Source organism: Zootoca vivipara, chromosome 3 (genome assembly GCF_963506605.1).
Source record: "Zootoca vivipara chromosome 3, rZooViv1.1, whole genome shotgun sequence".
Taxonomy (NCBI): domain Eukaryota; kingdom Metazoa; phylum Chordata; class Lepidosauria; order Squamata; family Lacertidae; genus Zootoca; species Zootoca vivipara.
Window position 1 is genome coordinate 62,807,082 of NC_083278.1, and position 27,778 is coordinate 62,834,859.

General features: G+C 40.5%; 1 protein-coding gene across 2 annotated transcripts in view; it reads left to right on the top strand.

Moving 5' to 3' along the window:
- Positions 1–27,778, top strand: part of SASH1 (SAM and SH3 domain containing 1) — a 534,239-nt gene that overhangs the window by 151,089 nt on the left and 355,372 nt on the right. The window lies entirely within an intron of this gene.

Here is a 27,778-nt window from a genome sequence, read left to right on the forward strand (position 1 = left end):
TTATAAAAGTATAATAACAATAATAGAAGCAGCTCACATACCAGAAAAAAGTGACTCATGTTTTTAAATGGCAAATTAGACATTCATTATTTTATGAAAGCTCATGCAAAAGGCAGAGTAGGTTGGAAATGAACTTTCACTTTTATCATTTGAGCCACTGAAGATCACATTTAGTTCAACCCTGATAATAGCTTTTACTCTAAAACAAATGAAATGGTGACTCCCATGCTTGCCTCCTCCAAGTCATCCATTTGATGTCAGCTCCCATTTATAGCATTGCCTGCACAAGCAGCAGCATTCCTGACCTGTAATAAATAATTTTGGGCTATCATCATTGTTTTATTACAGTACTATCAGCCTTTATATTTATTCCCATCTATCAGCGAGTGTTCTGTTGTTGCTGCCAGGTATGTGGGCATATTATTACTTCCAACCATTGGTAGCTGGCTTTGAACCAGCCACTGTTGTTGCTAACAGTATGGAGACTCGCTGCATTATGGTTTATTATTAATGTCTTGTCAATCATTTTCAGCTTTGGAAAAGTACAAAAGAAGCCTATGCTGCTTATAAAGGAGCTTTAATCAGATCGTTTTCCCTAGCCAACCAAAGGAATGTGAGGGAAAAGTTAAACAAGCTAGAAGAATTAGAGCGAGCAAATGCATTCTGAATTCATTTAGATGAATTAGCAGAGAGCTGAAATTGAGATTGATTATTGTTATTGAACCAAATTATGTGGATCATGAGAATTTGGCACAATATGGTTTTAAATCACTGACTGAAATTTTGCTGGCCTTGTACACATTGAACAGCATTAGGGACTGACCCATATAAGTTTTCTCTCCTGCATCAGGAGCTTCCATATTGGAAGCACCCTTTGCACTCAAAGTCAAAGCGTTCCCTGCAAGAATGCACTAGTTTATACTTTCCAAGAGCCTCAGCACATAGGGCTACATCACTGAAAGCAAGAATACATCTCTTTTTTGCATCACCCTAGATGTTCCAGGAGTGGGATGGAATGCTTCACCTTGTAACTTGGTTGTGACGCTGCATATCCAACAGCATGGTGGAAGCCTGAATTAGACCTGACCCTGCAAGTGGATAGAGTAGGGTAGCCATTTATGCATTGACAAAAGAGAGAGAGAGAGGATAAGATGTTTGCCTAAAATTGAATATGCTGATTTACATGTGTAGATGCACACTTAGAAATAATTTTAGTTCAGGGCTTGAGAACCTGTGGCCCTCCAAGATGACTGGGGTTGGAATGATGGGAGCTGTAACCCAAAAACATGTGGAGGCTCATAGGTTCACCATCCCTGCCATAATGCATGAAACTGAGGGGGGAAATGCATGAAACTGGGACTAGGTGCCACATGTGCCTGCTCAGTCTGCTGTCAGAATCTTCAGGGCCCCTGCTCTACCTTGTTCTTTAAACCGTACTTGGACTTAAGAGCCCTTCAAAGTGGCCATCCTAGACTGGAGAGTTATGCTAATTTAGATGAATGACTTGTGCACTGCCCTATATATACAGAGCCATCAGGATTGCTCCTCCTCCTCCTCCTCCTCTGTGCTGGCCACCAACAGCAAAAACAGCCAGAGGCAGGCAAGGAAGCAACTTTATTTCCTCTGCCTTCCTTCTGTCAGGGGAGGGGGGCAAAATTTAGCCTCACATTGGGTGCCATATTATCAAAGTCCAACCCTGCTTCAGACCCTCTGCCTTGAACTCCACTCTTTCACCCCCACAAGACCTTCAGCTTCTCAACCTCTTCCTTCATGTCTGCCATTTCCCCATTTTGCTCTACCTAACAGCAGGCCTAGAGCCTTCCAACAGGTACGCCTCACTTTCTGCAAAGCATCACCAGGGCTGGCTCTTCTCGTTTTTGCCAGCCTTGATATGGAATAGTGGTGAAGAGTTCCTGCCCCAGGGTCTACATCTATCCATCGCTTGGGCCACAGGTTTACACATTTGACATGGAATTTTCTATGATTTCCTACTGGGTATTAAAATGTTAAGAACACACAAATATGAATATTCAGTGAGTTCTTAGAATTTTATATACAATATGTACAGAACTTGTGGCAAACAATATGATGCATTTGAAATTCAGATTTTAAATGTAGATTCTGTACCAGCTTATATTCCCCATCACTTTGTAAACTGTTTGAAGATTATTTTTTCATGTGTTCTATTCTTGTGAGAGTGGTTTCTTACAAGAATCTAAAACCATGAAAGTTGAAGAAATAAAACGAGAAAAATTGTGATCAGATAAGGAAAACATCCAGGCACTAGTGGAAAACCCAAATCATTGTTATGATTGACTTTGCAGTCGTAGCATGGTTTGAATATAAGTTTAGTTTAGATACATATATTGTGTTCACCTTGCCAACTGCATTTTACATTTCCTTTGATTCTATTCTTAGCCAGCATCAAAGTGCTTCCCAACCTAGTCATCTGGGAGCTTGGCTACAGACATTTCTTCATTTACACGGAAAGGTGAATTTTGACTGACACTGCATTGGTGCTGGGCTGCTATCTCCAGAGGTTTTATATATCCTCAAAGAACAGGCTACCACAGGCACTGGCATGGAAAAGTTTCTCATACATTGCTCTCAGAATATCTTAAGTTTTTGGTTGTTTTTTTCAGAATGAGAAATCCTGCAGTATCCCCCATTATGGGGGAAAACAACCTTAAGATAAACTGAGCACTGTAATGTTGCAAACCCCACATATTTATGAATTGTTAGCCAGATGCAACTATTAAAAATATCTATATTATTTTTGGTATTTTGGATAATTGCACTTTGGTTCATTGGTGTTTTTAATAACTATTTGTCACAATATTTTCTCCTGTCGTTTTATAAATGCACATTTGTAACTGGCTGAATCTCTTGTCTTTCACAAAGGTCTCTAAACAATATTCAGCAGTGTGTGTTAGCCAGCATCTAACTAGATTGTATTAGGAGGTGGAAAAATCCATAATTCATTACCAGCCTAGTGATACTTCTTTAAATTATTTTTGCCTCACTATGGGCACAATCGAAAAAGTGATCTTCTTCTTCACATGCTCCATTCCAATGAATGGTAGCTGCAGAGTTTTGCACGTAGGCAACGGCTATCAATTTCAACAGAGCTTGACCTGGAGATGTACCTGGTGAATTATGCTCTCTAACTTAAATGTCTGGTTGGTAAAGTCACTGTTACCACAGGTTTTTTTAATGCAGAATATAAGGAACCAACATGCAAGTCTTATGCCAGGATTTATGTTAGGGGTGGGGGACTATAATAAACTCAAGCGCTACATTCACTTCTGGACAACCTTCCAGGATCTGCATGCCAGTGGTGTGTGGGACCAGAGACAAAATAATTATTTATTATTTATTATTGGTACCCCCGCCCATCTGGCTGGGTTTCCCCAGCCACTCTGGGCGGCTTCCAACAAATATTTAAAATACATTAAAATGTCACACATTAAAAACTTCCCTGAACAGGGCTGCCTTCAGATGTCTCCTAAATGTCAGGTAGTTATTTATCTCTTTGACATCTGATGGGAGGGCATTCCACAGGGTGGGTGCCACTACAGAGAAGACACTCTGCCTGGTTCCCTGTAACTTTGCTTCTTGCAGTGAGGGAACCTCCAGAAGGCCCGGCGCTGGACCTCAGTGTCCGGGCAGAACGATGGGGGTGGAGATGCTCCTTCAGGTATACTGGGCCGAGGCCATTTGGGGCTTTAAAGGTCAACACCAACACTTTGAAAAGTGTACAGAGCAATGAATGCTAATGTTACCTTTGTACAGTAGATTTGTTTCCACACAAATTCCTACACCACTATTTATCCTCCACCCAGATAAGCAAGAGCAGGCATCCCCAAACTGCGGCCCTCCAGATGTTTTGGCCTACAACTCCCATGATCCCTAGCTAACAGGACCAGTGATCAGGGATGATGGGAATTGTAGTCCAAAACATCTGGAGGGCCGAAGTTTGGGGGTGCCTGAGCAAAAGGTATTACAGTATCAGAGTTCATAATACTTCCAGTCAGGCAAAAAACCTTTGGGTGGGGAGTGTGGCTGAAAAGAGGGTGTGACTTTAGAAGATTCTTGAGAGCCTGGATAGAGAACCCTGGGGGGGCCACATTTTATTTCCAGGCCTGAGGTTTCCCATCCTCAATTTATCCCTGTGAATGCATCATAGTTTTATCTAGAATGAAAAGAACCATGAAACTACTTCTCTGAACTAAAGAGGGCTTTGAGCTTATATTTCTCAAACAGCAAACCCCCTGACAAACTGAAACTGGGGGAAACTGAAAAACAGTTTGTTTGAAGCATTCGAAGAAAGCAAGTTAAAAAATAAAAACCACAACATCCAACTCATTGAGCATACGTAAAGTGGCATTTTCAAGTCTGGCCAATACATAAAATGTTCATCAGGGCTTTGTTTGAGCTAAGGCTCCCCAGGCTCAGTCTTGCCTGAAGCTATTTGTCAAGAGTCCATCATCATTTGACATCACAGAGTCTTCCAATGCTGCATCATATTTACAAAGTATTGGGAATTCCATTATTGGACAGGCAGGTCCTCGGATTTTCACACAGCCTAACACTGCTTGGCAGAATTTCTGAGATCTTTCATGATCAGAACAGAAGGTCACAACAGCGGCATTTTCAGAACTTGTAGTTGAATCCATTTATGAAGGAAGAGGAACCTATATTCCCAGTACTAGAGCGGTAAGAATGGGACATAATGTTTAATGCTATGGTTTCAGCCTAGAAAAGAATGTTTGGACCCCCTCTGCCAAATCCTTGAGCCAGTCCCCATATAATGATATTATGGGGCAGGACTTCCACACAGGTTGTGGCTTTCAAGCAGCCTTGAGTTCAGACACCACTCTCTCTCTTTAAAAGAAATTAACCATTCTTGCTTGTATGATGTCAGAAGAATTTTCTGGCTACTTCTACAACCTCTTAAAAATAAACTAAAAATAAAAATAAAAGGAAATATCATTCCTTTTATCTGAACAGCAAAGTAAATTAAAACAATTTACGAAAGATCCAAGTTTATTACTTTTGTGCTGTGCCAGGTTTGCTAAAATAAAAGCTGGCAGAAACATCTACTTGACACTGGAATAGCTGTCACTGGAAGCAGCAATAAAATGAAACAACTTATATAAATAGTGAGTTAGTATTGCCTTTCTCTTTTCATTTTCTTGCCTAAACCATAATACTGTATTGCTCTTAATTTTAATTGAATTTTTAAAATGTCTTTAACCCCTTAGTGGTGCACTTATAAACTCTGTGTAAACCACACATTATTTTGGGATGTGCTGAATCTTTCAATAGTGCCAGGATTATATCATTCTTTAATGACTATTACATTCTGCTCACTTCCTCTGCTATCAGCCTGACCTTCATGGTTTTTAGTGCAAATTTCATTCCTTTGTAGTAGAAGATTTTTAAATATTGGCTTGCCCATGCATGGCTGCTCCCCATACTTATCATGTTTTAAGAACTAGTTTTTGAAATTTATTTTTTTAAGAGTGATAACTGTATGAGGAGCATGCTAGCAAGAAAAAGAGATAATCAGTCAACATGAAATCTTAAGCCCTTCTAAATTTTGAATAAAGATTTTGTAATCTCATATCCATACCACTAGAAAGTTAATCTACATTGGCTGTGCTTGTGACTATTTTCTATCTGTATTTCAATACAGTGGAACCTCGGTTTATGAACACCTCGGTTTATGAATTTTCGGTTTATGAACGCCGCGGACCCATCTGGAACGGATTAATTCACTTTCCATTACTTTTAATGGGAAAGTTCGCTTCAGTTTATGAACGCTTCAGTTTATGAACAGAATTCCGGAACCAATTACACCCATGTTTCAGTTTATGAACGCTTCAGTTTAAGTACTTCACGGACCCGTCTGGAACGGATTAATCCACTTTCCATTACTTTCAATGGAAAAGTTCGCTTCAGTTTATGAACGGTTACTCCGCGGACCATCTGGAACGGATTAATCCACATTCCATTACATTCAATGGGAAAGTTCGCTTCAGTTTATGAACGCTTCAGTTTATGAACAGACTTCCGGAACCAATTGTGTTCATAAACCGAGGTACCACTGTATCTATATCTATCTATATTTGAATATATCTCAGGTATGTGAGGGGTTTCTCATTGTATGTGAATTGTTCAGACTGTACACAGGAGCTACCTGAAAGTTCAAAGAAAGCTATTCGTTTCCCTGTCTGTAGAAGAGCAATGAGGAGCATGGCTAGGTCAATGCATGTCAGAGCAGTCCTAGATTCCATTCACCATTACAAACCATATCTTATTTTTCTTTTTGAGGAATGTGAGCCTGTACAGGTTATCAGAGTAGATGTTCTTAATAGGTTCACATGGGGTAACATGCAAACTGGCTCTGAGAAATAGGATCCAAAGTGAACAAAGAAGGTGGGGAAGGATTATGTAGATGTAACAGGTTTAGTTCCCAACCCAAAGCTATCCTTAATTGTGTATCTTGACTTTTCCCCATACGGTATAACAGATCAGCTGCCATTCATACCTATGAGAAAATATGAAGCATAGGCATAAAAGTAAAAATTATCTCCTGTCTTACATTTGGAAGGCTAGTCTCAACTCTAGAGATGGGGATTGCAATGTGCTTCTTTTCTAATAAGTCCTTGCCTTTCAGTAGCACCCTACATTAGTTCAATGAGTCTTATTCTAAGCTAAGTTTCTATAACATGGGTCACCAATGCAGCAGGCACACATGAATCCACAGGGTATTGCTTTTCCTGTTCCCCTTGTAATTAAAATTAGCCTTTAAAAAGGTCTTCTACCAAAGGCTACACAGTTGGTTCATAAAATGGACATAAGATTGAACAGGTAAAGGCCTGTTATCCAGGAGATACTTGGAGATACTTTTTATAGTAAGTGGTTTTTATAGTAAGTGGTGTATAAATTGATTAAATAAATAAATAAATAGCAGCTAAATACCCCACCAGTAAAGAGAAGTGGTACTCAAACCCCTACATCTACGGTAAGTATGTACCAAACCCCTTCCCATTTGATTCCCCACATGTGCTCATCTATGTTCTTCATATTTTTATCCCAGAAACTGATTCTATATCCTTATCCAGACAACTATGACTAAAACACACAATCAGTATAAATATTAAAAAGTACAAGTAAATAGATAAATAACCTTATTAAAAACAGCCCTGCAAACACAACCGTTAAAAGCACACACATGTGTGGATGTACAATATCCACCCACAACAGCCAATTTCTGGCCAAGGGTCTGTTTGAACAAACAAACAAAATTCTTTGACTGCTTGTGAAAGAAAAGCAGAGAGAGGGCTGCCCTAGCCTTTCATGGAAGGACATTCCACAATCTGGGAGCAGTTCCCGAGAAGGCCTCCTCTCATGTTCTCGCCAAGTGTGCCTGTGAAGATGGTGGTACTAAGAGAAAGCCTTCCCCAGAAGATGACTTAATTTTTCATAAATATTTATCTGTGCCTCTAAACTTAGTGAAAAGGTATCTGAAGAAGTGTGCATGCACACTAAAGCTCATACCAATGACAAACTTAGTTGGTTGCTACTGGAAGGAATTTTTTTTTATTTTGCTTTGAAAAGGAAGTGTAATTGTGTATGTCCCAAGATGGCAATCAAATATTTAAAACATCCCAAATGTCTGGAAGTAAAGCTCTAGCTGCAGTGAAACTAACAGTATGTGTGTTTATATTTTTCAAAGTACCTATAAGAAAATACAAAGCCATACATGTTTTCATTCAGAAAACAAATTGCCCTTAATAGAAGAAATGGGGGAAGAAACCATTATTTTTACTAGACAACTAATCTTTATCCTGTTGCATAGGTAAACATACATTACTCAAATTAGCAGCATTCCATAATAAAAAAAAATCCAGTTTCAGCAAGTTTATTTTCTGCTAAGCATTATGAAATTTAATACAGAGGTAATGTTTTATTGACGCTTGTTTTTGGTGACCTTTTATGTCTTGCATTTGTGACATATTGGTCCTCTGTCTCCAATACTATGGAATTCTAATGGCTAGAATGGAATGGGTCAGATAATGAAAGTCTCTGGTACATTAACTTTCAATTTCATGAATGTCTGAATACTGTATGGAAGATAAATAACAGGCATTTTCTTGCTTGTACATGTTAACATTTTATAAGCTGGTTATATTCTCTGCTGTATTACTTAACAGCAGGCTGTATGTTATGAGAGTAAAATGAGTAGGTACATTTTTGACAAGGATAAGATTGCATAATAGCTTGTAACTTTTAGGAGAATCAAGTAGGAGAATATGCTGAGTAAGGTGTTCTAAATGTACATTTCATTTTGCTTAATGTAGATGAATATTGTGCTTACTTATTGCTCGGAAAGTTTTGTTTGGCTTGAGAGACTGACTTGGTTTTTACACTTTTCATAGTATATTTTGGGCTGGCTGCTAAACTTAAAAGAATGCAAAACTTAGAGATGTTAAGCTTTTTTTAAAAAAAACAAAAATGTAGCTCAGTTTGCCAATTAGAACAAGTCAAAGGGACAGTAAAATAATATATTTTTATGGACCAACTGAAATTCGTAAAATTACGCGAGCCTTTGAGTTGCACAGATCACTTCCTTTGTCTGAATATAAAAAGAACAGCAAATATATATATGGGAGTATTACTTCAGACTTGAAATGGTAGCAGAGAAAACCAAAATAATGTGGACCTGTGATTGGTATAATGAACAAATCTCAAGTTGCACAGAAACATTCTGAAACAGGAAAACAGAGGCAAAGGGGGGCTCTCACTTAAGACAAATCCATAGCTCCTGGGGCAGCTGGAAGGAGGAGTTCCCAGTGTCTCCTAGATGAATCCACTGAGCCAGGAAGCATCAGAAATTTTATTGCCACAGACTCCAATCATAGTCCTGAGCTGACAGAAACGATCAGTGCCCATACCTTAAATATGAGGTCTTAGATACTGGTGGCCTTAGATGTGAGGTCCTCTGCAGTAAGCCTCTCTGCTACCAGGTCTTACTGGTTTGAGAAAAGGGAGGATTGGCAAGGAGTGCTGCAGTGCCAAAGCGAGCAATTATGAATCGGTCCAAATTCAAGAGGTTTTGTGTTCAGTTATAATTTGCCTCTGTTCCACATTTTGCCAGTCTTTTTTCAGATCAGTTTTTTTCTGGTCACCATGTATTCTCTAGCTTTATTCAGGAATTCAGCTGAACATGTGAGGACACAAACTCTGTAGGAAGCATGTCAGCACCTCTTCATTTGACAAGCCTGTCCCCTTACACTCCTGACCTTTACACGTTCAGTGCAAAGGTCTGATTAGCAAACTTTTTTCGTAGGGGGGCCGGTCCACTGTCCCTCAGACCTTGTGGGGGGGCTGGACTATTTTTTTCGGGGGGAATGAACGATTTCCAATGCCCCACAAATAACCCAGAGATGCATTTTAAATAAAAGGACATATTCTACTCATGTAAAAACACACTGATTCCCGGACCATCCGCGGGCCAGATTTAGAAGGCGATTTGGCCGTATCTGGCCCCCGGGTCTTAGTTTGCCTACCCATAGATTAGAAGTTTGAAGGCCATCTTTGCATGTAATCAAATTTACTAAGCCAAACAATAGTTTGGCATGAATGTAAACATACTGGTTCCTGGAGAGAAGATAGCAGCTACTGAGCTCCCTCCTTACTACTGCTGCTACTGTCTCCCCCAGACAAACCATGAGTGGTAAACTAAGAACAAACCTTGGAGAGAACAAACCTTGGGGCCCAGGTTCAGACATAGTACAAAGCCATGGCTAGTGTGCTCTGGGCTACATGGAAACAGGGGAAGAAGTGCTGTGACCATAATCTTTTCTCTGGAAATCTGCACATTTGCTTGTGCTTCCAAAACCATAGTTGGTCTTAGCGTTACATGCAAGTTGAGAACAAGTGTGTTCAGCTGAATACATGTAGAAGCCTCCTCGTGAGTCACAATGGGGAACTTTGCTGGGGCCTACAGACACCTCACATTTCCTACACCATTTAGCTGAATGTTTGACAAGAGCTTCTTTTACGTCTCAGGTACATGTCCTGAATTACAATTACCAGTAAAGCAAACCTTGTGCCTCCTATTCTTGTGTCAAATCCTGTCCAACTTCTGTTCTACATCTGATTTTACATTAGAACTGATCAAGCCAAGGGTTAATTTCCTTGAACCTAATGAACCTAATTCCACATGTGTCACATGCACTGATTGACATCTGACACAGGTTAATTGTTTTTGCACATGTGATGATACTACAAAAAGTGTGACAATTGTTCTACCTTTAGATTTAAGGACACACTCTTATTTCTGATTCCTTCAAGCACAGATAAGGGGAAAGACTCCTCAGCTCAGCTAGGGAGTTTTGTCCCTTGGGATTTGTTTTTGTTTTGGTAGGTTTCCAATCATGATAAATTTATCCTGTTCGAATTACTGTTGGGCACCAGTGTCTTCTTTCTTAAAATCCTGACTTTCCAGATTAAATGAAAAATGTAGTTAGAAACTTTTAGAAACTGTTAGAAACTTTTCAATAATGAACAGGGTCTCCTGTTGACCAGCACAAGTTTGCAGTTGGACTGCAATAATTCTTTAAATGCATTTTTTTGGGGTGGTGGTAAAGTACTTTATTTTTTAGCTATAAAGAAATACATACATACAGTATATACAAAAATACATTCTGTGTATATGTGTGTGTGTGTGTGTGTGTGTGTGTGTGTGTTCCTTTGCACACTTTTGAATTCATTGGTATTGGACAGCGACTTCCTTAAATGTGCATTCCTACAAGATATATTCAGAGCAGTTCCACAATGTATGCATGTTCAGTGCTGAGGCAAGGTTTTCTTCTGCATATTCAATAAACGCTGGTTGTACGTCATGCAATTTGAGTGGCTTATCTCCCAGTGACAGTATGAGGTTCATCATTATCAGTCTTTCCCATACTTAAGCAAAACACAAATCTAGAGCTGTACTCATTTTTTTCCTTTTCCAGACAAGTGCTGTTGAACATTTAGGTGTAGTATTTTAATTTAGAAGCTTGTATTTGGGTTGGTTTGCTAAGTGGGTTTCCCTGGTGCCATTGGACCCTTTCTGTAAACTCCCACAAGCTCACATGTGTCAGCTATGCTGTACTGTAGCTTAATGGAGTGGTGTGTGATCACATGCGGAGATAAACAGGCTATCCCTGATTACAGGTCAATTATAGGTGAAGCAAGGAACTATTTTTAAAATTTGCCCAAGTGTCCTGGACACTCCCCAGGCAAAGGAATGTACATGGCCTGTAGTTAATTATTTATTATCAGAAGCAATCACTTACAGTAGTTTCTACAAGACACTGAGTACACGTGCACACAAGTTCTCACATCTAGGCAGCTGTTCCCAGTCCGCATCCAAGGGAGCAGTTAAAGTTACAGGATATCATAGACTGGCTAGATGCAGAGGAGTGTCCTTCTGGCCAAATTCTTATCCATGAACTCCTATGCACCCCTGGGAGTAGCTTGACTGCACAGTTGTATGGCAGGTGTGGTGGCAACTTGTCTGCCTCCTCGTATATCACATCCCTGAAGAAGTGGTACTCGGGTGGAAGTTGACCCTCCTAGCCTGTGAGCAGCCTTGGTAGAGTGTTTGCCTCAGATCTTCAAGACTCTGTGTGCCCACTCATGCAGCCCATGACTCCTTGTGGCTCTTTGCAGCATCCCATGACTCCTCACAGCTCCTCGTGGCCACTCATGGCAGTGGCGGCTCCTCACTTCTTCCTGTGACTGCAGCAACTCATTGTGGCTGTTCACATAACTCTTCTACAGGGCAGTGGCTCTGGCAGTGCTCAGACCCAAAGACCATTGAGTGCTAGCCCCAGGCGATGCAGGGATCATGTTGAGTGAGCCAGGTCATTCACAGCACCAGGGGGTAGGTGAACAACTTGGCCAAGGAAAACACAGCTTCCTCTCAGTGCACTGGCAACTTGAGAGTTAATAGAATGGTCAGATGCATGACAGTCATGGAGACCAAGTAATCCTCAGCAGTCGGGAGAATTCTACAAAACCTTTTGATGTTAGAAAACATTGTGAAGCCACGTTTGAAAGCAGAAGACGCTTTTGTGTTCAAATGTTCTTTTTACTCAGCACTGAATAGATAGTTGCTTAATATCAAATAATACTGTCACTGCAGAGTCATCAAAATATTCCCATTGAGAACCATATTTTGCTAAGAAGAGAAGGCATAGTGGGTGGGGAAATCTGATGCATTCATTATAGCCTCATTCAGTGCCCGCATCTTTAAAAAAACGCTGCATGCAAAGTGATTAGCGTCAGTACTAGTTTCATCGTTTGAGACTGATGGATCTGAATGAATAGGGTGGTTAACAAGCTGGGAATTTGGCCAACATGCAGTGTCTAAATAGAAATTGAAGTTGACTTCCTCATTACAGGGAGGTCTTTGGTTTCTATAGTACATTCTGAAACCAATCCAAGATGTGTGCGTCCCCTCAAGGGAGAAAAAAGGGGTTCTGAGTTTTTTTAAAAAGTAACCTCGAAGGGTTTATATTAAATGAGATTCCATATAAGATTGTATGAAACATGATGCCAACAGCAGGGTAATTCACTTCAGGAATGTTTCATCATTTTATGGTGGCAGCAGCTGAGTCAGTTCACCATGCATCTCTGAGACAAATTATATGTCACATTTTTCAATTCACACTTTTCAGCATTATTTATGATGTATGAGAATCCTAAACATTCTGAGACTGGGTGGAATATTCAGCTCATAGTGGCAGCCAATTCCTTTTTTTAAAAAAAGCTTTTTTGTGTGTGTGAATGAAGGAGGGACATTAGGTTTGATCATTGTCTGGCTGATTGTTGTTGCTTAGGGAGTGAATATAAAAATCTGAAGCAAGATATAGCAGTTGTGTAAGATGTGCCTTTTAGGAAAAGTCAATGTGATCCATTAAATAGCAAGCTGGAGCTCTAAGAGACCCCTGCCTTGGATGCATGTGGCTTGGGTCACAGTCCTGGGTCTGTGAAATGAAAGTAATAGTAATGTGCTGCACTAGGATGGTCCCAGTATAGTTTGTATAACAAAATAGCTGCATAGGATGATGAATAATTGTAATTTATATAAAAATCAATATTAAAAAGGGAAGAAATTGTAAAATCTATTTTTTAGCAGAGATTTTAAATTTTAGTTGATATGTCTCTTTTAGGGCAAGCCCTCACAAGGCAGTTTAAAAAATATTGTTAACTGGGCCAGTCCACTTCATCCCCTGCCCCAAGCTGCAAATCAAAGTCCTGCCACAAGTCTTTATCTGGGGATATCTTCTTCAGGATTAGCTGGCCCAGTCTACGCAAGTTGGCGGCCAGGAATTCCCCTCTCTGCTTACTCTCAATTTCTCTCAAACACATCATGGTCCCAGGCAAAAAGAGGCAACCCTCCCAGTGGCTCTTGCCCCCCGAACTCATGGGACCCTGGGTATCCCTTGTTGCTGGGACCTGCTTAAAGGCTTCACCCAGTATAGAGACTGGTCCCCACCTCACAATGCTATATCGGGGTGCCCAAGGGGTATAGTCATTGGAGGGTTTTATCTCACCCAATTCAGCAGTCACTGGCTGCTCTCCTGATGCATTTTCCTCCACCACCATTCCCTCAGGTGCTGGCTGCTCCTCCTGCATGTTCACCTGCACCTCCAATTCTTCCTGCTGCATCTCTTCTTCTATCATCTCTGCAGGCACTGATTCCTCTTGCTCATATATGCACACCTCTTGCATCTCCTCCTGCACTGCTGGCACACATGGAGTAAAGAGATTTATAAGCAGCGGCTCTTCACCTCTCTCTTAACAGTTTGCTGTCCTCTGAGGCAGTTTCCTCCTATACCCCCTCTTCAACACCAGGCTCCCAAGGAACAAAGAAATCAATCAGAAGCAGCTCCTCAGTTCCTCAGCTCTAGTCAGCTCACCCTTCTCTGAGGCATTGTCTTCCTCCTTGCCTTCAGCTACTGACTGCATCTCTTTGCAGTCCCAGCCCCTCAGCTGCCACCACTTCGATCTGGGTGCCTTGCAGCTGGGCTCCTGGGTCACTTTCAACCTTCCATAGCATCTCATCAGGCAAAGGTCTTGCCTCATATGAAGTCACACCTTTCTTTCCAAGGAGGCTTCTCACTCTGCTTGCAACTGCTCCATTTTACTGAACCACTGACAATGCTGTTGCTCTAGCTCAGGCATCCCCAAACTGCGGCCGTCCAGATGTTTTGGCCTACAACTCCCATGATCCCTAGGTAACAGGACCAGTGGTCAGGGATGATGGGAATTGTAGTCCAAAACATCTGGAGGGCCGAAGTTTGGGGATGCCTGCTCTAGTTCATCAAACTGCTGGCTTTATTGCTGCTCCATTCTGTCAAGCATCTGGCCTCGCTGATCCATTGGTGGCTGCTTCTGCTGATGGACCATCAACCTGACCTGCTTCAGGAATGTTCCTCCCTCCATTTCAGCTCAGGAACACCTCATTCAGAGGCCCTCCTCCAGGAAACATAGACCCCACTCCTGACTCCAGTGTTGCATGCCACCCCAGTCTCCAGAAGGCGTGAGATTCTCAGAGTTTCAGGCACTTACCCAGGATTCGGTTTTCTCAGAATGAAGGGCAGCAGAGACTGTGGTGTCTTGAGGATATATGGTTTATTTACACATGTATATAAGCCTACGAAGGGTCTTGCACCATTAACACCACAAGAAGGTCTTGCTTCTCCCATATCCACAGCCTTGGATTCCAGCAGAAATCAAGCATGTCTCTCCCTTACAGACTTCAACCTGCTTCTAGCTCTCACGTGCCTCAACTCTGGCTTTTGTCTTTCTAACTACCAGCCAGTTGAGGGAGGGGAGCCCACCCATATTTTTTTCTTGACACAGAGCCACTTCCTTTGTTACCTTAATGACCCATACTTACGGGGCCATTACCAAGAACAGACCTAGCTATTCCAACAGTGTAAGGCTTGCTGGATCCAGGAATTAGAAGGGACTCAGGCATACAGCATCCCCCCCCCCAATAAAAACTCACAACAATCAGTTAAAAAACAAAATAACTGGAGACATAATAAAAACAGTACCAGAGAAAATAATAAACAGATAGCCCCAATTTTAAAAAATATCCTTTGTATAATCATAATTATACATAATTATGAGCCAGACATCCTTGAGCCAGACATCCTGGAGAGTGAAGTCAAATGGGCCTTAGAAAGCACTGCTAATAACAAGGCCAGTGGAAGTGATGATATTCCAGCTGAACTATTTAAAATTTTAAAAGATGATGCTGTTAAGGTGCTACACTCAGTATGCCAGCAAGTTTGGAAAACTCAGCAATGGCCAGAGGATTGGAGAAGATCAGTCTGCATCCCAATCCCAAAGAAGGGCAGTGCCAAAGAATGCTCCAACTACGGCACAATTGCGCTCATTTCACACGCTAGCAAGGTTATGCTCAAAATTCTACAAGGCAGGCTTAGGCAGTATGTGGCCCAAGAACTCCCAGAAGTGCAAGCTGGATTTCGAAGGGGCAGAGGAACCAGAGACCAAATTGCAAACATGCGCTGGATTATGGAGAAAGCTAGAGAGTTCCAGAAAAACATCTACTTCTGCTTCATTGACTACGCAAAAGCCTTTGACTGTGTCGACCACAGCAAACTATGGCAAGTTCTTAAGGGAATGGGAGTGCCTGATCACCTCATCTGTCTCCTGAGAAATCTCTATGTGGGACAAGAAGCTACAGTGAGAACTGAATACGGAATAACTGATTGGTTCAAAATTGGGAAAGGAGTACAACAAGGCTGTATATTGTCTCCCTGCTTATTTAACTTATATGCAGAATTCATCATGTGAAAGGCTGGACTGGATGAATCCCAAGCCGGAATTAAGATTGCCGAAAGAAATATCAACAACCTCAGATATGCTGATGACACAACCTTGCTGGCAGAAAGTGAGGAGGAATTAAAGAACCTTTTAATGAGGGATAAAGAGGAGAGCACAAAATATGGTCTGAAGCTCAACATCAAAAAAACTAAGATCATGGCCACTGGTCCCATCACCTCCTGGCAAATAGAAGGGGAAGAAATGGAGGCAGTGAGAGATTTTACTTTCTTGGGTTCCATGATCACTGCAGATGATGACAGCAGTCACGAAATTAAAAGACGCCTGCTTCTTGGGAGAAAAGCAATGCCAAACCTAGACAGCATCTTAAAAAGCAGAGACATTACCTTGCCAACAAAGGTTCGTATAGTTAAAGCTATGGTTTTCCCAGTAGTGATGTATGGAAGTGAGAGCTGGACCATAAAGAAGGCTGATTGCCGAAGAATTGATGCTTTTGAATTATGGTGCTGGAGGAGACTCTTGAGAGTCCCATGGACTGCTAGAAGATCAAACCTATCCATTCTGAAGGAAATCAGCCCTGAGTGCTCACTGGAAGGAAAAGATCGTGAAGCTGAGGCTCCAATACTTTGGCCACCTCATAAGAGAAGACTCTCTGGAAAAGACCCTGATGTTGGGAAAGATTGAGGGCACTAGGAGAAGGGGACGACAGAGGACGAGATGGTTGGACAGTGTTCTCGAAGCTACGAACATGAGTTTGACCAAACTGCGGGAGGCAGTGGAAGACAGGAGTGCCTGGCGTGCTCTGGTCCATGGGGTCACGAAGAATCGGACACGACTAAACAACTAAACAACAACAATCATTATCACCATCACACTGTATGGTCTGCTTTAAGAATACAAGAGAGGGAGTCATGCAGACACCAGGGGAGAAGAAATTCTACAAGTGTGGAGCCACCATTGAAAAGGTCCCTGTTACCCACAAATCTGACTAAACTTAGTGATGGGCCCAAGAATCTTTCACTGTTTTTGCTATATTTGTTGCCCCATATGTTTCTTGTCCTCCACTCCTCAGTATACTAAGGAGGTAAGAAGGTTTTATGGGTCTGGGTGAGAATATTTTGAAGCAGTTACTTCAGTGCCCTGTGCCATCACCTCACTCCAAGGAGATACTCAATTCAAAGGAGGATCAAGCAGGAGGAAATAATTTTCGACATTCATATATGCAGGCATATATGCAACCCAACATAGATTTTGAATATTTTTACTGCAGTTATTTTTAAAAAGAAAATGTGATTGGCTGCAGTAAAAAGCAAAAAGAAAACCTCTCACTCTATGCATGCTTCTTCTCTGTCTGCTCAATAGTTCTGTAGGATTGTAGCCTAACTATCAGTCATTAGAGGAAATTGCATACTTCAGCAACTAGACCTACATACTAGAAGATCACTGCCCACTCTTCTTACCAAATTGAAAAGGATAGCTAATGCCATTATTTGTGACTGATGGCATTTCACACAGCCAGGAATTCGAACTCTAGCAACTGAAATGGGAATGAAGCATCACCTGCATTAAATTTGATCTATTTGCATTTTAAGTGCTGAGTGTAGCAGATTACATTACTCAGCTTTGACCTACTGGTGGCATAGAACTATATTTAACTGCTACTGCTGTTATGATTACTATTATCATTAATTGTTATTATTTTGCAGCACATAACATTATAGCACATAATTAGTAAAGAACAACTTATTACTCAAAGCAGGCATGGGGTAACTGTGGCCCCCCAATTATTGTTGTGCCGCAACTTCTATGAGCCCCAGTCAATATGGCCAATGGTCGGGGGTGACAGAAAATCTGGAGGGCCACAAGTCAGAAACCCTATTATATAGTATGCACTTAGATATACATTTTTTCTCTTTAACACTATTTCAGACCAAAAGACTAGACAACAACATAACTGCAATGGGTTCTGCAATATCTGACATGACATGCAGTATAAATATAGTGACAGCAATTTAGTTGCATGTATCCCTCAATATATATCAAGAAGTTGATATTTTCCAAATATGATTTGTCTTCCATGTCATAAACAGGCATAACATCTGGGCACCCAGTTTTGCCCTTTAATTAAGGTGTGCTTAATTGCGGGGATAACAACATTTTTCTCATTTTGTTTGAGGTTCTATTGGCATTAATGTGTTGGACTGCATTAATGTGTTGAACTAATTGAGATGATCTACTTAAATGAGGCTATCAACAAATAGCATTAAAATGAGACAGAACAGTTTGGGATATATTGCAATAAAATTAACAGTGGGGAGATAATCAATGTTTTCAGCATTTATTGATTTATTTTAATAAATACTCATGAGTCCCCCTGCATGGGGCTGTCAAAATAAGCTGCTCTTTATGTATAAACTGCTAAACATACCTGGATATGGTTTATTTACCTCAATGAAATTCTGTGTGGTAGTGATAACTCTGAGTATACATTGCTAGACACCCTAGATAGCAGGCATCAATTTATTTACTATGTCCAAAAGTAAATTAGAAAAGGAAATAAGCAATTCCAAGATAGACAGGAACACACTTGGGTTGAGTTAACAAGGTGACACTTCTGAATTAAACTGTGGCTAATGCCACTTGTTTTCAAGAAAGTCTAAGAGAGATCAAAGTCCAGTTTTCAAGAAAGGCTAGCAAGTGAGATGCACAGGATATTCAACTAAGTTTTACTGAGAGTAGACTTAGTAAAATTAACATGTTTAACTTGGTCATATTCATTAATTTCAGTGGCTCTACTCTGAGTAAACCTGAGTTGTATGCCACCCATAAAAAGCTTGCCTAAACAGAGTCAAACCATTCGTCTGTCTAGCTTAGCACGGTCTGCACTTACTGGCAGTGGATCTCTTAGGGTTTCAGGCAGGAGTCATTCCCAATCCTAGCTGGAAATGCCAGAGGTGGAAAGTGGGGCCATATGTGTGCAAAGCAGATGTTCTACCACTGAACTATGGTCCTGAGTTACTGGATGCTGTGTGTCTCAGTTCCTTTAATAAGTATGGTCTTTGCAACACATGCAGGTTCGTGTTGAAAGCAGGTTTCATTTTGATGACTCAAAACATACTTGATTTTTAAATATGTTGATGACTTTTTGGGTGCATGAGGTGCTAGGGGATGGCGTGGGACATATCATGCTCCTTCTGGGGTAGTTTGTCCACCTTTGGTCCCCGCACTGCACTGAGCTCTCACCCATGACTCCTAGAAGTCAGCATGCGACAGCAGCCACACCCCAGGGATGGCTTCAACTGGCCATCAAAACCAAGTGAGGGTAGCTGATGGGTCTCAAACCCTCGATGAGTTAGGGACTTCCCCTGCATGCTCTGGTGGAATGAGCAAAAGAGACCAGTAGTGGGGTCCAACAGCCAAGAAGGTGGTTTCTGCACATACTATACAGGGAAGTGAGGGGTAGATGGTGGTTGTCAACCTGGAAAGGTAGCCCTAAACTTCCGCTGCTTGTGGATATCTTAAGGAGAGGAAAAGGCCAAGACCTACACAAATCCGGAGTGGAGTTGCTGAGATGGTTGGATGGCACCTTGAATGCCTCCTTCCAGCAACTCCTGCAGCTAAGCCAGATGTATTGCTCTGCTTTCCTTTGGACCACATCAGGGAGGCTGACAGGCAGATCTTTTTGTCTGGGCAGCCCAGGTCATCCATACATCATTATCATCATCATACTTCGCCCATCTGGCTGGGTTCCCCCAGCCACTCTGGCCAGCTTCCAACAGAATACTAAAATCAGAATAAAACTCCAAACATTAAAAACTTCCCTAAACAGGACTGCCCAGGCTTGTACCCCAGAGAGGTCACTTTGGTGCTGCTAATGCAGAGGTTTGACTTCACCCCTGGAGTTGCACTACATTGTTCCGCAAGGCAGGTTGATTCCAACAATGATGACTTTTCAAGCATATTCTAGTCATTCCTTTGTTGAATGTTAAATTTTTGCTGTTTTAGGTTTGCTTTGTGATACCATCTTTGCCTACAATTTCTGGGATTCATATCATGATGTGAAAAATGTAGGGTTTTGAAACTTCTCATCCTTCTGGAACAATGTATAAGACGAACATGGAAAACAAGGATAATATGATATATAAAATGCTGATGTAGCAGGATTTCACTCCTTCTTCATACTCTGTTATAGAGTTCCATATAAAACATTTTTGCTTTCTGGGGATGAGTGCGTGAGTAATTCTGTAATAGATTTTTTGATGCTGGTTGTTGCTCATTCAATAGCATTGATCCAGAAATGCCAGAGCTTATGCTTTTGCGTAGAGAAGGTCTCAGTTTGGGCTGAGAAGGATTCCTGCCATTTAGTGAAGATAACATTGGATTCAACAGACCAATGGTCTGGCATAGTATAAGGCAGTTTCCTTTGTGGTACTAAGTGGTTCCTATGTAGTACCTAAGCTTGACCCAAGCCTTTTGACAGAAAATGTTTTTATATATTTAATACAATCTTCACCAACCCAGTGCCCTCCAGAGGTTTTGGATTGCAACTTGCACCCAGTCAGCATGGCAACGTCTGATTTAGGATATTTACAGATTGCCCTTCCTTGGAAAGAACCTAATTCTAAGAGATTAATGAAGGAAGCTACTGTAATCTCTATCTTTTCCTAACCAATGCACCATTCTGTTAGTGACAAATACATTTCTTGTGAGATGATAATGAATGGAGAGGGCATTAATGTTGTTTCACTGATCAGTAGTGTCCCTCTTCTTATCTTGGAATACAGTTCGGCTTTGTGAAGGATAGTCCCTCCTTTGAAGGAAAGCTTAATAAGATTTCAAGCTCCCATTTCCCAGCAAGATATGTGAATCTCCATTTGCTCATGAGAAACATTAAGGCAGCAGTTTCTTTCAGAGAAAAATCATATTTGCTTCATCTGCCATCTGGCATGTCCAAAATAAAATACATATAAAATCAGAGAAAATGGGAGGGAGGAACATGATCAGTGACTATCGGCAGCTGTCATGAAATTCATTTGTCTTGACTATTCATTCTGTAGCTGGAGTTAAAGAACTATCTGAGGGACTTTAGTCTCCCATTACTTTTAAAAAATATATATTTCATGCTGCCATTTCTTCTCCCTCACAAGTCCAGCTCAGACTAAACTTCACTGCAAAAGGAAACATTTAAAGCTTCTTCTTTTTAAAAGCACACACAAAACAGGAAATACTCTTCTGACTTGTGCCTGTATTTAGAAGAAAGGATGAGATATCAGTTTAATAAAGAAAAACAATCTGTTTGAAACTATTAATGTTTTCCCCTCACCTAATTTTAAGTTCTCTTGACAAGCACCGTAGCTTATTTTGTGTTGTTTTATGGTACTTTATGTTTTATTGTATTTGTATATACTGTTGTGCACAGCTTTGATACACTTTTTAAAATAAAATTAAAATAACCTGGTTATCCAGTATCTTCAAAAAGAAGAAAACTAGTCAAGTTCTGTCTTCAGCATTGTGAGACAGAAAACCATACCTACATTTAATTGGTTTAGAGATATCTCATCATAGAAGTCTGAGTAAATGACTTCTTAAGTGATCAGATCAATAAGTAATGCTCAAGCCAAAAGACACATCTCATGGGCACTGAGAATGAAATGTTTTGAACATTGTAACTGATGCAGCTCTTTGTGGAAGTTGCTGGAATTTCTGTTGTTGTTCATTGTGGTGAAAGCTGTTAAACAGCTGGAGGGCGGACTTCTGCCTACTTTTACATGAATGATTCTTAGCATTGGAATATGCATAAGTATGAGATTTAACTTGGCCTTTTGTGATGCTCCCACCAGGAAATTGGAAAATACCATTATAACTACAGAAAACCTCTGCCCTTTGTCTGACTGTCACACCTAAATAGCAAAAGAGACAGGTGTCCCTCAAAGAAGAGGTAAATTATAGGGCTGTGTGGCCTTGCAATAAATAAATATGGAACATTAGGAAGATAAAAAAACAAGATTGGGTTGCATTATTGGGAGAGCTTTATAAATATTCATTATCTTTAATATTCACTAACTGCTCTTGAACCAGAATAGGTTAATTCTTAATAAGAAATACTAAAACCTGTATTTTTGTGCATTTTGCACATTAGTCATTCATTAAAAGTTCCACCCCACGTTGGACTGCTGGATGTTCCATGTTAATTAGTTTAGAATTTCAGAAATAATGATGGGTATACTATTTGGGTAATTTTATACTGCAAGTTTTCTGAGCAGGAAATTCTGGGTTGGTATCATGGTCCCAGAGCATGGTCCCAGAGGAGGACCCATGACAACATGCTAACCCCCTTCCCCATGGTGATGCAACCCCCTTTTGCACCTTGCCCCAGGCACTGGCAGCCCACACTACACCACTGGATCCACTTCATCTTCTTTCCCATGTGGAACTACTGCATTTTATTCCACATCTTGTCCTTAAACTCTTAGCTGACACCCCCACCACTGGACTTCCTGGAGGATTAGGAAAGACCTGAAAAGCTTGAATGAAAGGTTTAAAAGGACAGTGGTGAAACACCACTGCCTAGAAAAGGGTGATAGCTGAAGGAAAAGGCACTAGCCAGGTGCATTACTCATGGATGGGATTTTAATCCTGACTACCTAGCCCAGACTCTAAAGCTCCGTGACACTGTTGAAATAACTTGCTCATTTAGGGTAGGGATGCTAACTGTGGTTTTGAACCAGCACCTTGGGCCTTGTCCAAGGTCCTGAGCTTCCCTTATTTAATGTTCCCAGCCTGCTCCAGAATCCTGGGCTCTGATCTCCATCTTGCCTGGGCCACCACCTTCCCTGGGCCACCACCTTCCCTTGGTTCTTAAAGCAATCATTTTGAGGTAGACACTATTACCTCCATATTGGAGATAAATATTTATTTAGCTCAAGCCAGTAAAGTTATGGTTAAGATGAGATATGAACTTGAGGCTTCCCAGACCATGTTCTCAGTCAATACACCAGCTCTAAGATAATTGTTGTTCATATTTCTTTTACAAAAATAATGGATAATAAGAAAGTGTCTTCTTGTTCTGGTGTGTGTAAACTAATCGGCTTATGAAATGTGTCAGGTTTTTCAAGTGATAAATGATTTCTTTACTGATTTGTGGTTTTTGTTGCTGTTGTTAAAGATATATTGCCAAAGCAGTAAGATTTTTTTTTTTTAGTAAGCATTTAAAAGCCAATAGATTTCTTGAAATGGGCCATCAGACGCTTTGATGTCCTGGGAATCAGCAATAAGATTGAAGATGGAAATTTGAATGGGAAAGATTTAATTAAGTGTGGACAAAGGATTTGGGTATCTATAGTTTCTTTGGACAAGGCTGTGATGAATCCTGAAGCATGGTGCAGAGTCTCATTAGCTATGTGCCAATCACTTTCAATCATCAGAAAAGGAGTTTGATGTGATTGCCTCCAGCAGAGCACAGAAGGTCAGCTTGGGCCAATACCCTCAGCTAACAGAAATATACCAAGTCTAGAGAGTAGCATGACAGCTAGCTTCAATAATCCTGACTCCTGTGTCCAGATGAGTTGCTTCTTTGGGAGAAGCCTATTGTCCGCTGCTGCCAAAGGCACTTGCCATTTAAACTCCTGCAGCGATTTGATTCAATTATCAGCTGACATTTCCATGATAGCCTACATGACTTAGCATTATTTAAGGGAAAGGTAAGGTTCAATTAGACGGTTTAAAGGCAAGGACATGGTCTGTGAAGTTGTGTGTATCTAGTTCTGATTCTCTGAATACATCACTGCTCTCTAAGCTTTAATGCAATTTAATTTATTCCTGTATAGATGAGAGCAGAGTTGTACTTTGTGGTATACTAATGGGACTTGTCAGAACTGAGTGGTTTACTGTTTACTTCCTATGAGGTCAACAATACTGACACGAGGGCAGAGCAATCTTAAATAATTTATTTTATGTGTATTTATGGGTTTTCTCAACCAAAAGGATCCCAAGGAAGTTTCTAAATAACTAATAAAACACAATTAACATTAGAAGATAGCGGCTTCCTTGATCCAAAGGCTCAGATGTGTAGGTTTCCCCTGGCTAGCTGTGGGAGAGAATCCTACCAGATGCCCAAGGTTCTTTCCTGTGCTCTAACTGGCAACGAGGAAGCTCCTGGCTAGTTTCTTTTTGCAGCAACACTTTAGTTTTAAACTGACAATCTGCAGGAAGGTATATGTGCTCTTTTACACATATACAGAACAAATTTAGTACTGCAGGGTTGGTGGTAAGCCATGGCTCCAATGAAGCTCCCCTGCAATGGATTTCTTCTTCTTCTTCTTCTTCTTCTTCTTCTTCTTCTTCTTCTTCTTCTTCTTCTTCTTCTTCTTCTTCTTCTTCTTCTTTGAAATACAATATTTTTCTCCCAAAGTAAAATTGCATGCACCTAATGTATAACAATGTAACTAGGTTTTTTAGTAATGCTACTCAACATATACATTAATAATGCTATTCCCAAACTGGATGTTATTAAAGAATTTTTTTCTGTTTAAATGCCACTGTAGAGGGTTTGGAAAAGCTAATTGCAGTATGGAAAATATTTTTCCGAATCTACTACTGGTTACATTTTTCAACAATGATCACATAATCTCCCTAACTCGTTATCAGTAAAGCACTTAGTTAATTACTTTAGTATTATCTTGCATCTTTGGAGTATGTATCCTCGGGGTTTGCTTCTCAGAATTTCTATTCTGTATTTGTTGATCTCTTTATGTCTGTTTGGTGAGCACATTCTGTAGAATGTCAAAACTAATTGTGCTGTGGAGGAGAAGCAGGATTAGAATTGAACAACAAAAAGCCACTGCTTGATACTAACAGATGTTAAAAGCAATAGGCAAGCAACATTATTTGCACTTTCTAAGTCAGAATATTAATCCCTCTAGAAGTATCAAAGATTTCTTTAAAATTATGAGAACACTTTGTTAGAAGAGTCCTTGAGGACTTCCTTCTGCTTCTGATAAGAGCATGTAGCTGTCATATTGATCAACATTACATTTCCATGAGAACGAACATTATTGAAAGAATAAAACTTTGGATAAACTTTGCTTGAAGGACTTGACCTTGAGTTCCAAAACCAACTATTAACAAATGTCTAAATGTGATTATTGTACTTTTAAGTTTGTTTTTTTCTGGGCACACTGATGGTTTACTTGAACTGAATCTCCCCACTATTGAGACTAAAAGGGGAGTAGTATCTGAGTATCCAGGGCACTCTTTTAAGAGCTGAACATTGGAATTGGTTCAGCCTGCTCCTTGAAAATAGTTCTGATGTGATATTGACAATGAAAGTTAGCTTTCAAATGCACAATTTTCATACGTACATGGATGGTTTGGCTCAACTATTTCTGAAAATAGGATTTATAAAATATCATAACAACTGAAATTCAGGATGCAAAGTATCTCTTATAACAACAGCTAGCACAGCACAGAGAAAGATAAACAGAACATGGACAGAATGCAGGAGTGCAGGAGTTCTCCCATGATATGCCCAAACTAGCCTCAGATTGAAGACTGTGACTTGTAGCAATATCTATAATACTAGCAATGTCTACTAGTATCCTAATTTTGAGTAAATTCAAATCCACCCAGATGTTTGTGGATATTGCATAATACCCCTTCTGTGGGTGGAGAGGCATGCTGCCACTTGGGGAGGCTTTAACTTTTTCTAGTTGTGCCAGTGGCCCCAGCTTTGCAGTAGTTGGTGGAAACCTACACCTAAAACAGGTGTAGACTGAAGAAGCCCAGTCCTCTGACTTTTCAGTGGCACTAATTTGTAGCTGGCATACTGAAAAATCAAGAAGAGTAAGCAATTCCACCCTGAACTGCTGCTCTGATTTGTTGCTGTAAGTTTGTCAAATATTTTACACAAAGTACTTGGTTGTATCAGTTGTTCTTAATCCTAATTTTAAAAAGTGAGCTAATTTTCCAGCTGTTGGTCTGCACACTCTGACCAACCTGTCTGCCGCTTAGGTGGGCATTGCTTTCTCTGAAGCATGACTTTGCTGTGCCCTCTTTGAGTCCCAACATATATTATTTGTTACAAAATTTGCTCCTAGTTTGACATAGCCACAGCTCTTACATAGAGGTGACCCATAAAGTCAGGGCTTCCAGATGTTGATGGACTCCAAATCTCTGCAGCCCCTGCCAGCATGGCTAATGACCAGGTTGAATGAGAGTTGTGGTCCAACAACATCTGGAGAGCCATAGGTTCTTCACCATTGAGTTAAGCAGTATAAAACTGAGGAGTGATTAGTGGGAAGGGGCTCCACCACACACCTGGTTTTCCAGCAGTGGAGTTGCTGCTGCTCTTCAGGAGGGAGAGAGGAACGGGCAACACGGCAGTGAGGTTGGCACTATTTGGCACATCAGTGGGACCACTGGATTGGATCTGCTGAAGTGCCCATGCAGCATCAACCCCTACCCCTGCCTTTTCCTCCAAAGAAAACCGGTGTGATTCCACTGCCAGGAGGCCATCTGCAGAGTGGCAACCTGCTTCACTGGTCCTGGTACAATTTATGTTAAAATGGTGTGGAAACATACCAGTATAAATGACATACCTACATCTTTCTGACGCCATTTGCATTGTTTGTGAAATTTCAAGTTTTAAATTAGTCCTTGAAATAAAAGTGGTTAAAACTCATATAACATAACTAATAGGAGATACATTTGCTGAATCTTTCCTTAAGGAGCTAGGTAGTCATCATAATAATAAACTGTACAATTTAACTTTCATGTAAAGTGCTGATAAATGTATGTTGATGGGTAATTTATATTTGCCACTAATATATTCTTACTTAAATTTTACACTGGTATGAATATTTAGCGAACAATATTCCACTGAAAGCAGTTTTGTATACTCCTATAAATTACTTTTTGGTTCCTGTATATTTTGTCTGATGTCATTATATGGATAATTTGTTCCTTAGTAAAGTAGTTTGTCAGGTTACGAAACATTAATCCTCCAATAGGTTTTTAATTAGTACAGATGAACTAAATAATTCATAGCACGACTTGGCCTGAAAACATTTATAATACTCAATTATACAATTTTACATGCAATGACAAATTGTTTTTGTGTAGTGTGGAAACAGTGGGACTTAATTAATTACCTTCAAGGTTCTGTACATCTGCTGTGGACTCTTTAAATGCATTAGACTGGAAATTCAGAAGAGCTAAATATAGAGTTGAGACCCTCAGGACTGAGAGATGGGAAGAATGGCTCTAAGAATGAAATGTGTGTATGAAGGGGCGGAGAGTAACAAAACAGCTAAGGGAAATAATATGTGCCCTGCTTTTCTCATCTGTTGCAAAAAAACAGAGGGTAGAAAAGGTCTAGCAACACTTAATGTAATTAGGGAAATTATTGGTTTGAATGTTTTCAGCCAGCTGATACACATTCTGAGATCCATTTAGTGTGCCTTGTTCATCAGGTCAATTTGATTAACATACATGAATACTGAAAAAGAATGTCATGGAAGGAAAGAAAGAGGAAACTTAAAGAATAAGCAGGATTGCAATAGATACAAAGAAAGAGAAGAAGGGTAAATTCAAGACTGTGGACTTACAGAAGGATCCAGCTAATTAGAGAGAAAACCTACCCATAGCCTTGTGATTTGTGCTGCTGGGATGTGATGGGATAAGGTGGCAGCCCAAATATTAGCTCCTTCACCTGCACCGGTCTAGAACAGCTACAGTAAAAAGTAAAACAAAAATTGTTCCCCGTGTCTTCCACCCTGGCCAGCACAAGTGGAAGGACTTCAGATGCAGCGGTGGGTCTACTGTTCCATCCCATCGTTCCTGGCAAGGGTTTAGGATTCCTCTGAAAATGTACCATTCCAAAATGTAAGAAAAATCCATG